Here is an 11,026-nt window from a genome sequence, read left to right on the forward strand (position 1 = left end):
AACTCCCCAAGGCTCGTCCTATTGCAGCAGGCCATGCGGCAGGGCAGAACAGCTCCGGCAAAAAATGTGTGCACACACCCGTGACACAGAAAGTGACAAACAGGGGGGACATGAAACACGACACATCATGCTTGTGGTGAGGGCCTCGAGGGGAAAAGGCAAAAGGGACCCCAAAGACACACCAGGGAGCACGGCACACCGGACAACAGGACACAGATCGGAGCTGTTCTGCACTGCCCGCCTGAAAGCTGCCATCAAAAGTAGAGCCTCTCCCTTTAGCTGTCCTAAGAGGCCCTTGGAGAAGATTGCTTTCCCCTCTGCTCATTTTTGAATCTGTCCCAAGAACTCCCAATCTGCTACTCCGCCATCTCCAGACCGTGGCCCCCGACTTATCTTTTGGATGATCGGTGAGGGGAATCCACGCTGCACCTGAAATGAGTCTGCCTTGGAGGGCTCTGTGACGGCCTGTGAGCCTCTCGGTCAGCTGCAATAAAGAAAACCAAAACCAAAGTATGAGTCCAGAGTTACGTGGGCCAAATCCCTGCAAGTCAGCTACTTGCCCTCTCCTGAGTGTGCCTGGCTCCTTCAGGCTCCAGCTTCATCCTGATTCCAAGGCTGTGGCCTTCATTAGGAGTGGCACCTGGGTTACAGAAAGACAAACTTAAATGGCATTCCTCTGAGTGCAGTGGATCACCTTGTATGCTGTAAGCCATGGGAATGCCTCTGCTAGGCTTCTGAACAGCTTTGTGTGGGGGGGCCCTCAAATAAACACCCTTTCTCACCCTGCTGCTTGCAAACCCGCTCCCAAGAAATCCTAAACTGGATACCTGATCACCCTCCCTCGCCCAGGCACCATCCTCAACTCACCTGAAGCCTCAATCTCAAACATCATCCTTGACACTGGGCAAATCCCTCTTGTGACACGATGAATCTGCTGAAAAATTGTTGTGCTTGAGAGCTGAGCAATAACAGCCAATTCTCTCCACTGCTCACCTTGACTGCTGGCATCCAGATTGACTTCCTGAAAAGAAAGACAAAGAACAGAGCTGTAACACACTCACCATACACACTTCTGCTGCAGAGACAAATGGGGCCTCACCTGCTCGGGGCAATCCCCTCACCCGGGATGGGGCCCTCTGGCACACATTTAATCCATCTGAATCTGAAAAAAAAGTTAGGACAAGAGTCACACTCTTGTAGGATAACTGATGAGCTCCAGATGCCCTGTGCCCATCCACAGATCCCATGTAGTGTCCAACTACACCCCACATTACACATTCCAAGTCTCCAAGACTTCTCCTATCGCACCAGGCTGTGCAGCACGGCAGAGCAGCCCCATCCCAAATGTGTGCAGACACCCGTGACACAGGACAGACAGGACAGACAACAACAGGGGACACAACAGGAAAAGAAATCTCTTGGCAAGGAAAATGGCTGCAAGGACTGAGAGAATGCAAAAGGAGATGAGTGAGCTGAGACCGATGGTGAGCTGATGAGGCTCAGAAAACCCTGGGGGACGAAGATGATAACTGAATGATTAATTCCAAGAACAGCAAAGATGGATGCCTAGGAATCCTACTGTCAGAATGCTGTACCTAACCTCATATTATTACAAGTCCTAATCCACCACAATGGATCCAGGTGGGGCATAGCTGTCCATACAGCTCAGAACTAGACCTGACAAGAAATCTGACTGGATGCTTCCAAAGAGGTAACTTTTGACTGGGGAGCTCAGACAGGTATCAGAAACTCATATATGGCCTGGGTGCCAGGCCAGGGAATGCAGAGATCAGAGATGCTAACAATGATGCCAGGGGTACTGACAGGGCCCTCCAAAGGTAAAAGACATGGGATACACAAACAACACATAATGCACAACAGACAAGTGACACGAGACACACCGGGACTGCTCTGCCCTGCACACCTCAACACTGTGATCAAAAGTGAGACTTTGCTTTTATGAGGCCTAAGGGGCCACCTCATGAACATCCCCCACCTCCAAAGCTGAATCAAAAACTCCACCCAGTATTTCCCGAAACAGCACCATGACTTCATCCCCACTGTGGGTCGTAGCCCTCTACTTATCTCTCATACAGCTGGGGATGCGGGTCTCGGGTGCAAAGAAAGCTCACCTTGTCAAACGGGAAGGTCCTGCTGGCACCGGGCTGGTGTCTCTGAGACAGCTAGAGTAAAGAGAACCAAACATCAGTACCTGATCTTGGCACCGCATTGGCCAAAACCCCACCGCTCTGCTACTCACCGCGCTCCTAAGAAGGCCCGGCACCTCCTAACCCTGACCCTCTGCCACACGTGGAATGCATCTGCACCTGAAAGAAAGTTAGAACATATGTCAAACACCACCAGGGTTACTCACAAGCTGCAAACACCTTATGTCAATCTAGGAATAGCATCTAGAGCCCAAGTACAGCCAACATTACAAATTCCCCCTCCCTATGGTTCGTCTTATTGCAGCAGGCCATGCGGCAGGGAAGAACAGCTCTGGCACAAATCTGTGCACACACCCGTGACACAGAAAGTGACAAACAGGGGGACATGAAACACGACACATCATGCTTGTGGTGAGGGTCTCGAGGGGAGAAGGCAAAAGGGACCCCAAAGACACACTAGGGAACACAGCACACCGGACAACAGGATACAGACTGGAGCTGTTCTGCACTGCCCGCCTGAAAGCTGCCATCAAAAGTAGAGCCTCTCCCTTTAGCTGTCCTAAGAGGCCTTTGGAGAAGATTGCTTTCCCCACTGCCAATTTTTAAATCTGGCCAAAGAACTGCCAACCTGATACTCTCCCATCGTCTCATCTCCAGACCGCGGCCCCCGACTTATCTTTTAGATGATCGGTGAGGGGAATCCACGCTGCACCTGAAATGAGTCTGCCTTGGAGGGCTCTGTGATGGCCTGTGAGCCTCTCGGTCAGCTGCAATCAAGAAAACCAAAACCAAAGTATGAGTCCAGAGTTATGTGGGCCAAATCCCACCAAGGCAGCTACTTGCTCTCTCCTGAGTGTGCCTGGCTCCTTCAGGCTCCAGCTTCATCCTGCTTCCAAGGCTGTGGCCTTCATTAGGAGTGGCACCTGGGTTACAGAAAGACAAAGTTAAATGGCATTCCTCTGAGTGCAGTGGATCACCTTGTGTGCTCTAAGACATGGCAATGCCTCTGCTAGGCTTCTCAGCCTTGTGTGGGGTGCCCTCAAATAAACACCCTTTCTCACCCTGCTGCTTGCAAACCCCCTCCTAAGAACTCCTAAACTGGATACCTGATCACCCTCCCTCTCCCAGTCACCATCCTCAACTCACCTGAAGCCTCAATCTCAAACATCATCCTTGACACTGGGCAGATCCCTCTTGTGACACGATGAATCTGCTGAAAAATTGTTGTGCTTGAGAGCTGAGCAATAACAGCCAGTTCTGTCCACTGCTCACCTTGACTGCTGGCATCCAGATTGACATCCTGAAAAGAAAGACAAAGAACAGAGCTGTAACACACTCACCATACACACTTCTGCTGCAGAGACAAATGGGGCCTCACCGGCTCGGGGCAATCCCCTCACCCGGGATGGGGCCCTCTGGCACACATTTAATCCATCTGAATCTGAAAAAAAAGTTAGGACAAGAGTCACACTCTTGTAGGATAACTGATGAGCTCCAGATGCCCTGTGCCCATCCACAGATCCCATCTAGAGTCCAACTACACCCCACATTACAAACTCCAAGTCTCCAAGACTTCTCCTATCGCACCAGGCTGTGCAGCACGGCAGAGCAGCCCCATCCCAAATGTGTGCAGACACCCGTGACACAGGACAGGACGTGACAAACAATAGGCACAAGACAGGAACAGAAATTTCTTGGCAAGGAAAATGGCTGCAAGGACTGAGAGAATGCAAAAGGAGATGAGTGAGCTGAGACCGATGGTGAGCTGATGAGGCTCAGAGAACTCTGAAGGAAGAAGATGATTACTGAATGATTAATTCCAAGAACAGCAAAGACGGATGCCTAGGAATCCTACAGTCAAAATCCTCTACCTAACCTCGTAATATTACAAGTCCTAATCCACCATAATGGATCCAGGTGGGGCACAGCTGTCCATACAGCTCAGAACAAGACCTGAAAAGACATCTGACTGGATGCTTCCAAAGAGAGAAGAGAGTCTGATGCCTGTCTGAGCTCGCGAGTCAAAAGCTCTGTGGCCTGGGTGCCAGACCAGGGAATGCAGAGATTACAGACGCTAACAATGATGCCAGGGGTACTGACAGGGCCCTCAAAGGCCTAAGGTAGAAGACAGGAGATAAACAACACACAATGCACAACAGACAAGTGACACGATGCACACGGGGACTGCTCTGCCCTGCACACCTCAGCACTGTGATCAAAAGTGAGACTTGGCTTTCATGGGGCCTAACGAGCCGTTTAATGAACACCCCCCGCTCCAAACTGGACTCAAAAACCCCTCCCAGGAATTCCCAAACAAGCACCATGCCTTCATCCCCACTGTGGGTCGCAGCCCTCTACTTATCTCTCAGACATCTGGGGATGCCAGTCTGTGTCAGGTGCAAAGAAAGGCCACCTCGTCAGCTGGGAAGGTCCTGCTGGCACTGGGCTGGTGTCTCTCAGACAGCTAGATTAAAGAGAACCAAACATCAGGGCCTGATCTTGGCACCGCATTGGCCAAAACCCCACCGCTCTGCTACTCACCGCGCTCCTAAGAAGGCCCGGCACCTCCTAACCCTGACCCTCTGCCACACGTGGAATGCATCTGCACCTGAAAGAAAGTTAGAACATATGTCAAACACCACCAGGGTTACTCACAAGCTGCAAACACCTTATGTCAATCTAGGAACAACATCTAGAGCCCAAGTACAGCCCACATTACAAATTCCCCCTCCCTATGGTTCGTCCTACTGCAGGAGGCCATGCGGCAGGGCAGAACAGCTCTGGCAAAAAATGTGTGCACACACCCGTGACACAGAAAGTGACAAACAGGGGGGACATGAAACACGACACATCATGCTTGTGGTGAGGGCCTCGAGGGGAAAAGGCAAAAGGGACCCCAAAGACACGCTAGGGAACACAGCACACCGGAAAACACGACAGACCGGAGCTGTTCTGCACTGCCCGCCTGAAAGCTGCCATCAAAAGTAGAGCCTCTCCCTTTAGCTGTCCTAAAAGGCCTTTGGAGAAGATTGCTTTCCTCTCTGCTCATTTTTGAATCTGTCCCAAAAACTCCCAACCTGCTACTCCACCATCTCCAGGCTGTGGCCCCCGACTTATCTTTTGGATGATCGGTGAATGGAATCCACATTGCACCTGAAATGAGTCTGCCTTGGAGGGCTCTGTGATGGCCTGTGAGCCTCTCGGTCAGCTGCAATCAAGAAAACCAAAATCAAAGAGTGAGTCCAGAGTTATGTGGGCCAAATCCCTGCAAGTCAGCTACTTGCCCTCTCCTGAGTGTGCCTGGCTCCTTCAGGCTCCAGCTTCATCCTGATTCCAAGGCTGTGGCCTTCATTAGCAGTTGCACCTGGGTTACAGAAAGACAAAGTTAAATGGCATTCCTCTGAGTGCAGTGGATCACCTTGTATGCTGTAAGCCATGGGAATGCCTCTGCTAGGCTTCTGAGACACCTTGGGAGGGGCTCTCAAATAAACAAATAAAGACCCTTTCTCACCCTGCTGCCTGCAAACCCCCTCTCAAGAACTCCTAACTGGATGCCTGCTCACCCTCCCTCTCCCAGTAACCATCCTCAACCCACCTGAAGCCTCAATCTCAAACATCATCCTTGACACTGGGCAGATCCCTCTTGTGACACGATGAATCTGCTGAAAAATTGTTGTGCTTGAGAGCTGAGCAATAACAACCAATTCTCTCCACTGCTCACGTTGACTGCTGGCATCCAGATTTACTTCCTAAAAGAAAGACAAAGAACAGCAGTGTAACAGAGTCAGTTGAGAGGTGTAACAGAGTCTGCTGCAGAGGCAAATGGGGCCTCACCTACTCAGGAGAATCCCCACACCTGGCATGGGGCCCTCTGGCACACATTTAATCCATCTGAACCTGAAAAAAAAGTTAGGACAAGAGTCACACTGTGGCAGGATAACTGATGAGCTCCAGATATGATGTGCCCATCTACAAATCCCATCTAGAGTCCAACTACACCCCACATTACAAACTCCAAGTCTCCAAGACTTCTCCTATCGCACCAGGCTGTGCAGCAGGGCAGAGCAGCTCCGGCACAAATGTGTGCTGAGAGCCATGACACAGGATAGGACAGACAACGGGGACACAACAGGAACAGAAATCTCTTGGCAAGGAAAACGGCTGCAAGGACTGAGAGAATGCAAAAGGAGATGAGTGAGCTGAGACCGATGGTGAGCTGATGAGGCTCAGAGAACTCTGAAGGAAGAAGATGATTACTGAATGATTAATTCCAAGAACAGCAAAGACGGATGCCTAGGAATCCTACAGTCAAAATCCTCTACCTAACCTCGTAATATTACAAGTCCTAATCCACCATAATGGATCCAGGTGGGGCACAGCTGTCCATACAGCTCAGAACAAGACCTGAAAAGACATCTGACTGGATGCTTCCAAAGAGAGAAGAGAGTCTGATGCCTGTCTGAGCTCGCGAGTCAAAAGCTCTGTGGCCCGGGTGCCAGACCAGGGAATGCAGAGATTACAGACGCTAACAATGATGCCAGGGGTACTGACAGGGCCCTCAAAGGCCTAAGGTAGAAGACAGGAGATACAAAAACAACACACAATGCACAACAGACAAGTGACACGATGCACACGGGGACTGCTCTGCCCTGCACACCTCAGCACTGTGATCAAAAGTGAGACTTGGCTTTCATGGGGCCTAACGAGCCGTTTAATGAACACCCCCCGCTCCAAACTGGACTCAAAAACCCCTCCCAGGAATTCCCAAACAAGCACCATGCCTTCATCCCCACTGTGGGTCGCAGCCCTCTACTTATCTCTCAGACATCTGGGGATGCCAGTCTGTGTCAGGTGCAAAGAAAGGCCACCTCGTCAGCTGGGAAGGTCCTGCTGGCACCGGGCTGGTGTCTCTCAGACAGCTAGATTAAAGAGAACCAAACATCAGGGCCTGATCTTGGCACCGCATTGGCCAAAACCCCACCACTCTGCTACTCACCGCGCTCCTAAGAAGGCCCGGCACCTCCTAACCCTGACCCTCTGCCACACGTGGAATGCATCTGCACCTGAAAGAAAGTTAGAACATATGTCAAACACCACCAGGGTTACTCACAAGCTGCAAACACCTTATGTCAATCTAGGAACAGCATCTAGAGCCCAAGTACAGCCAACATTACAAATTCCCCCTCCCTATGGTTCGTCTTATTGCAGCAGGCCATGCGGCAGGGAAGAACAGCTCTGGCACAAATCTGTGCACACACCCGTGACACAGAAAGTGACAAACAGGGGGACATGAAACACGACACATCATGCTTGTGGTGAGGGCCTCGAGGGGAAAAGGCAAAAGGGACCCCAAAGACACGCTAGGGAACACAGCACACCGGAAAACACGACAGACCGGAGCTGTTCTGCACTGCCCGCCTGAAAGCTGCCATCAAAAGTAGAGCCTCTCCCTTTAGCTGTCCTAAAAGGCCTTTGGAGAAGATTGCTTTCCTCTCTGCTCATTTTTGAATCTGTCCCAAAAACTCCCAACCTGCTACTCCACCATCTCCAGGCTGTGGCCCCCGACTTATCTTTTGGATGATCGGTGAATGGAATCCACATTGCACCTGAAATGAGTCTGCCTTGGAGGGCTCTGTGATGGCCTGTGAGCCTCTCGGTCAGCTGCAATCAAGAAAACCAAAATCAAAGAGTGAGTCCAGAGTTATGTGGGCCAAATCCCTGCAAGTCAGCTACTTGCCCTCTCCTGAGTGTGCCTGGCTCCTTCAGGCTCCAGCTTCATCCTGATTCCAAGGCTGTGGCCTTCATTAGCAGTGGCACCTGGGTTACAGAAAGACAAAGTTAAATGGCATTCCTCTGAGTGCAGTGGATCACCTTGTATGCTGTAAGCCATGGGAATGCCTCTGCTAGGCTTCTGAGACACCTTGGGAGGGGCTCTCAAATAAACAAATAAAGACCCTTTCTCACCCTGCTGCCTGCAAACCCCCTCTCAAGAACTCCTAACTGGATGCCTGCTCACCCTCCCTCTCCCAGTAACCATCCTCAACCCACCTGAAGCCTCAATCTCAAACATCATCCTTGACACTGGGCAGATCCCTCTTGTGACACGATGAATCTGCTGAAAAATTGTTGTGCTTGAGAGCTGAGCAATAACAACCAATTCTCTCCACTGCTCACGTTGACTGCTGGCATCCAGATTTACTTCCTAAAAGAAAGACAAAGAACAGCAGTGTAACAGAGTCAGTTGAGAGGTGTAACAGAGTCTGCTGCAGAGGCAAATGGGGCCTCACCTACTCAGGAGAATCCCCACACCTGGCATGGGGCCCTCTGGCACACATTTAATCCATCTGAACCTGAAAAAAAAGTTAGGACAAGAGTCACACTGTGGCAGGATAACTGATGAGCTCCAGATATGATGTGCCCATCTACAAATCCCATCTAGAGTCCAACTACACCTCACATTACAAACTCCAAGTCTCCAAGACTTCTCCTATCGCACCAGGCTGTGCAGCAGGGCAGAGCAGCTCCGGCACAAATGTGTGCTGAGAGCCATGACACAGGATAGGACAGACAACGGGGACACAACAGGAACAGAAATCTCTTGGCAAGGAAAACGGCTGCAAGGACTGAGAGAATGCAAAAGGAGATGAGTGAGCTGAGACCGATGGTGAGCTGATGAGGCTCAGAGAACTCTGAAGGAAGAAGATGATTACTGAATGATTAATTCCAAGAACAGCAAAGACGGATGCCTAGGAATCCTACAGTCAAAATCCTCTACCTAACCTCATAATATTACAAGTCCTAAACCACCATAATGGATCCAGGTGGGGCACAGCTGTCCATACAGCTCAGAACAAGACCTGAAAAGACATCTGACTGGATGCTTCCAAAGAGAGAAGAGAGTCTGATGCCTGTCTGAGCTCGCGAGTCAAAAGCTCTGTGGCCCGGGTGCCAGACCAGGGAATGCAGAGATTACAGATGCTAACAATGATGCCAGGGGTACTGACAGGGCCCTCAAAGGCCTAAGGTAGAAGACAGGAGATACACAAACAACACACAATGCACAACAGACAAGTGACACGATGCACACGGGGACTGCTCTGCCCTGCACACCTCAGCACTGTGATCAAAAGTGAGACTTGGCTTTCATGGGGCCTAACGAGCCGTTTAATGAACACCCCCCGCTCCAAACTGGACTCAAAAACCCCTCCCAGGAATTCCCAAACAAGCACCATGCCTTCATCCCCACTGTGGGTCGCAGCCCTCTACTTATCTCTCAGACATCTGGGGATGCCAGTCTGTGTCAGGTGCAAAGAAAGGCCACCTCGTCAGCTGGGAAGGTCCTGCTGGCACCGGGCTGGTGTCTCTGAGACAGCTAGATTAAAGAGAACCAAACATCAGGGCCTGATCTTGGCACCGCATTGGCCAAAACCCCACCACTCTGCTACTCACCGCGCTCCTAAGAAGGCCCGGCACCTCCTAACCCTGACCCTCTGCCACACGTGGAATGCATCTGCACCTGAAAGAAAGTTAGAACATATGTCAAACACCACCAGGGTTACTCACAAGCTGCAAACACCTTATGTCAATCTAGGAATAGCATCTAGAGCCCAAGTACAGCCAACATTACAAATTCCCCCTCCCTATGGTTCGTCTTATTGCAGCAGGCCATGCGGCAGGGAAGAACAGCTCTGGCACAAATCTGTGCACACACCCGTGACACAGAATGTGACAAACAGGGGGACATGAAACACGACACATCATGCTTGTGGTGAGGGTCTCGAGGGGAGAAGGCAAAAGGGACCCCAAAGACACACTAGGGAACACAGCACACCGGACAACAGGATACAGACTGCAGCTGTTCTGCACTGCCCGCCTGAAAGCTGCCATCAAAAGTAGAGCCTCTCCCTTTAGCTGTCCTAAAAGGCCTTTGGAGAAGATTGCTTTCCTCTCTGCTCATTTTTGAATCTGTCCCAAAAACTCCCAACCTGCTACTCCACCATCTCCAGGCTGTGGCCCCCGACTTATCTTTTGGATGATCGGTGAGGGGAATCCACGCTGCACCTGAAATGAGTCTGCCTGGGAGGGCTCTGTGATGGCCTGTGAGCCTCTCGGTCAGCTGCAATCAAGAAAACCAAAATCAAAGAGTGAGTCCAGAGTTATGTGGGCCAAATCCCTGCAAGTCAGCTACTTGCCCTCTCCTGAGTGTGCCTGGCTCCTTCAGGCTCCAGCTTCATCCTGATTCCAAGGCTGTGGCCTTTATTAGCAGTGGCACCTGGGTTACAGAAAGACAAAGTTAAATGGCATTCTTCTGAGTGCAGTGGATCACCTTGTATGCTGTAAGCCATGGGAATGCCTCTGCTAGGCTTCTGAGACACCTTGGGAGGGGCTCTCAAATAAACAAATAAAGACCCTTTCTCACCCTGCTGCCTGCAAACCCCCTCTCAAGAACTCCTAACTGGATGCCTGCTCACCCTCCCTCTCCCAGTAACCATCCTCAACTCACCTGAAGCCTCAATCTCAAACATCATCCTTGACACTGGGCAGATCCCTCTTGTGACACGATGAATCTGCTGAAAAATTGTTGTGCTTGAGAGCTGAGCAATAACAACCAATTCTCTCCACTGCTCACGTTGACTGCTGGCATCCAGATTTACTTCCTAAAAGAAAAACAAAGAACAGCAGTGTAACAGAGTCAGTTGAGAGGTGTAACAGAGTCTGCTGCAGAGGCAAATGGGGCCTCACCTACTCAGGAGAATCCCCACACCTGGCATGGGGCCCTCTGGCACACATTTAATCCATCTGAACCTGAAAAAAAAGTTAGGACAAGAGTCACACTGTGGCAGGATAACTGATGAGCT

Source organism: Ammospiza caudacuta, chromosome 33 (assembly GCF_027887145.1).
Source record: "Ammospiza caudacuta isolate bAmmCau1 chromosome 33, bAmmCau1.pri, whole genome shotgun sequence".
NCBI classification, from domain to species: Eukaryota; Metazoa; Chordata; class Aves; order Passeriformes; family Passerellidae; genus Ammospiza; species Ammospiza caudacuta.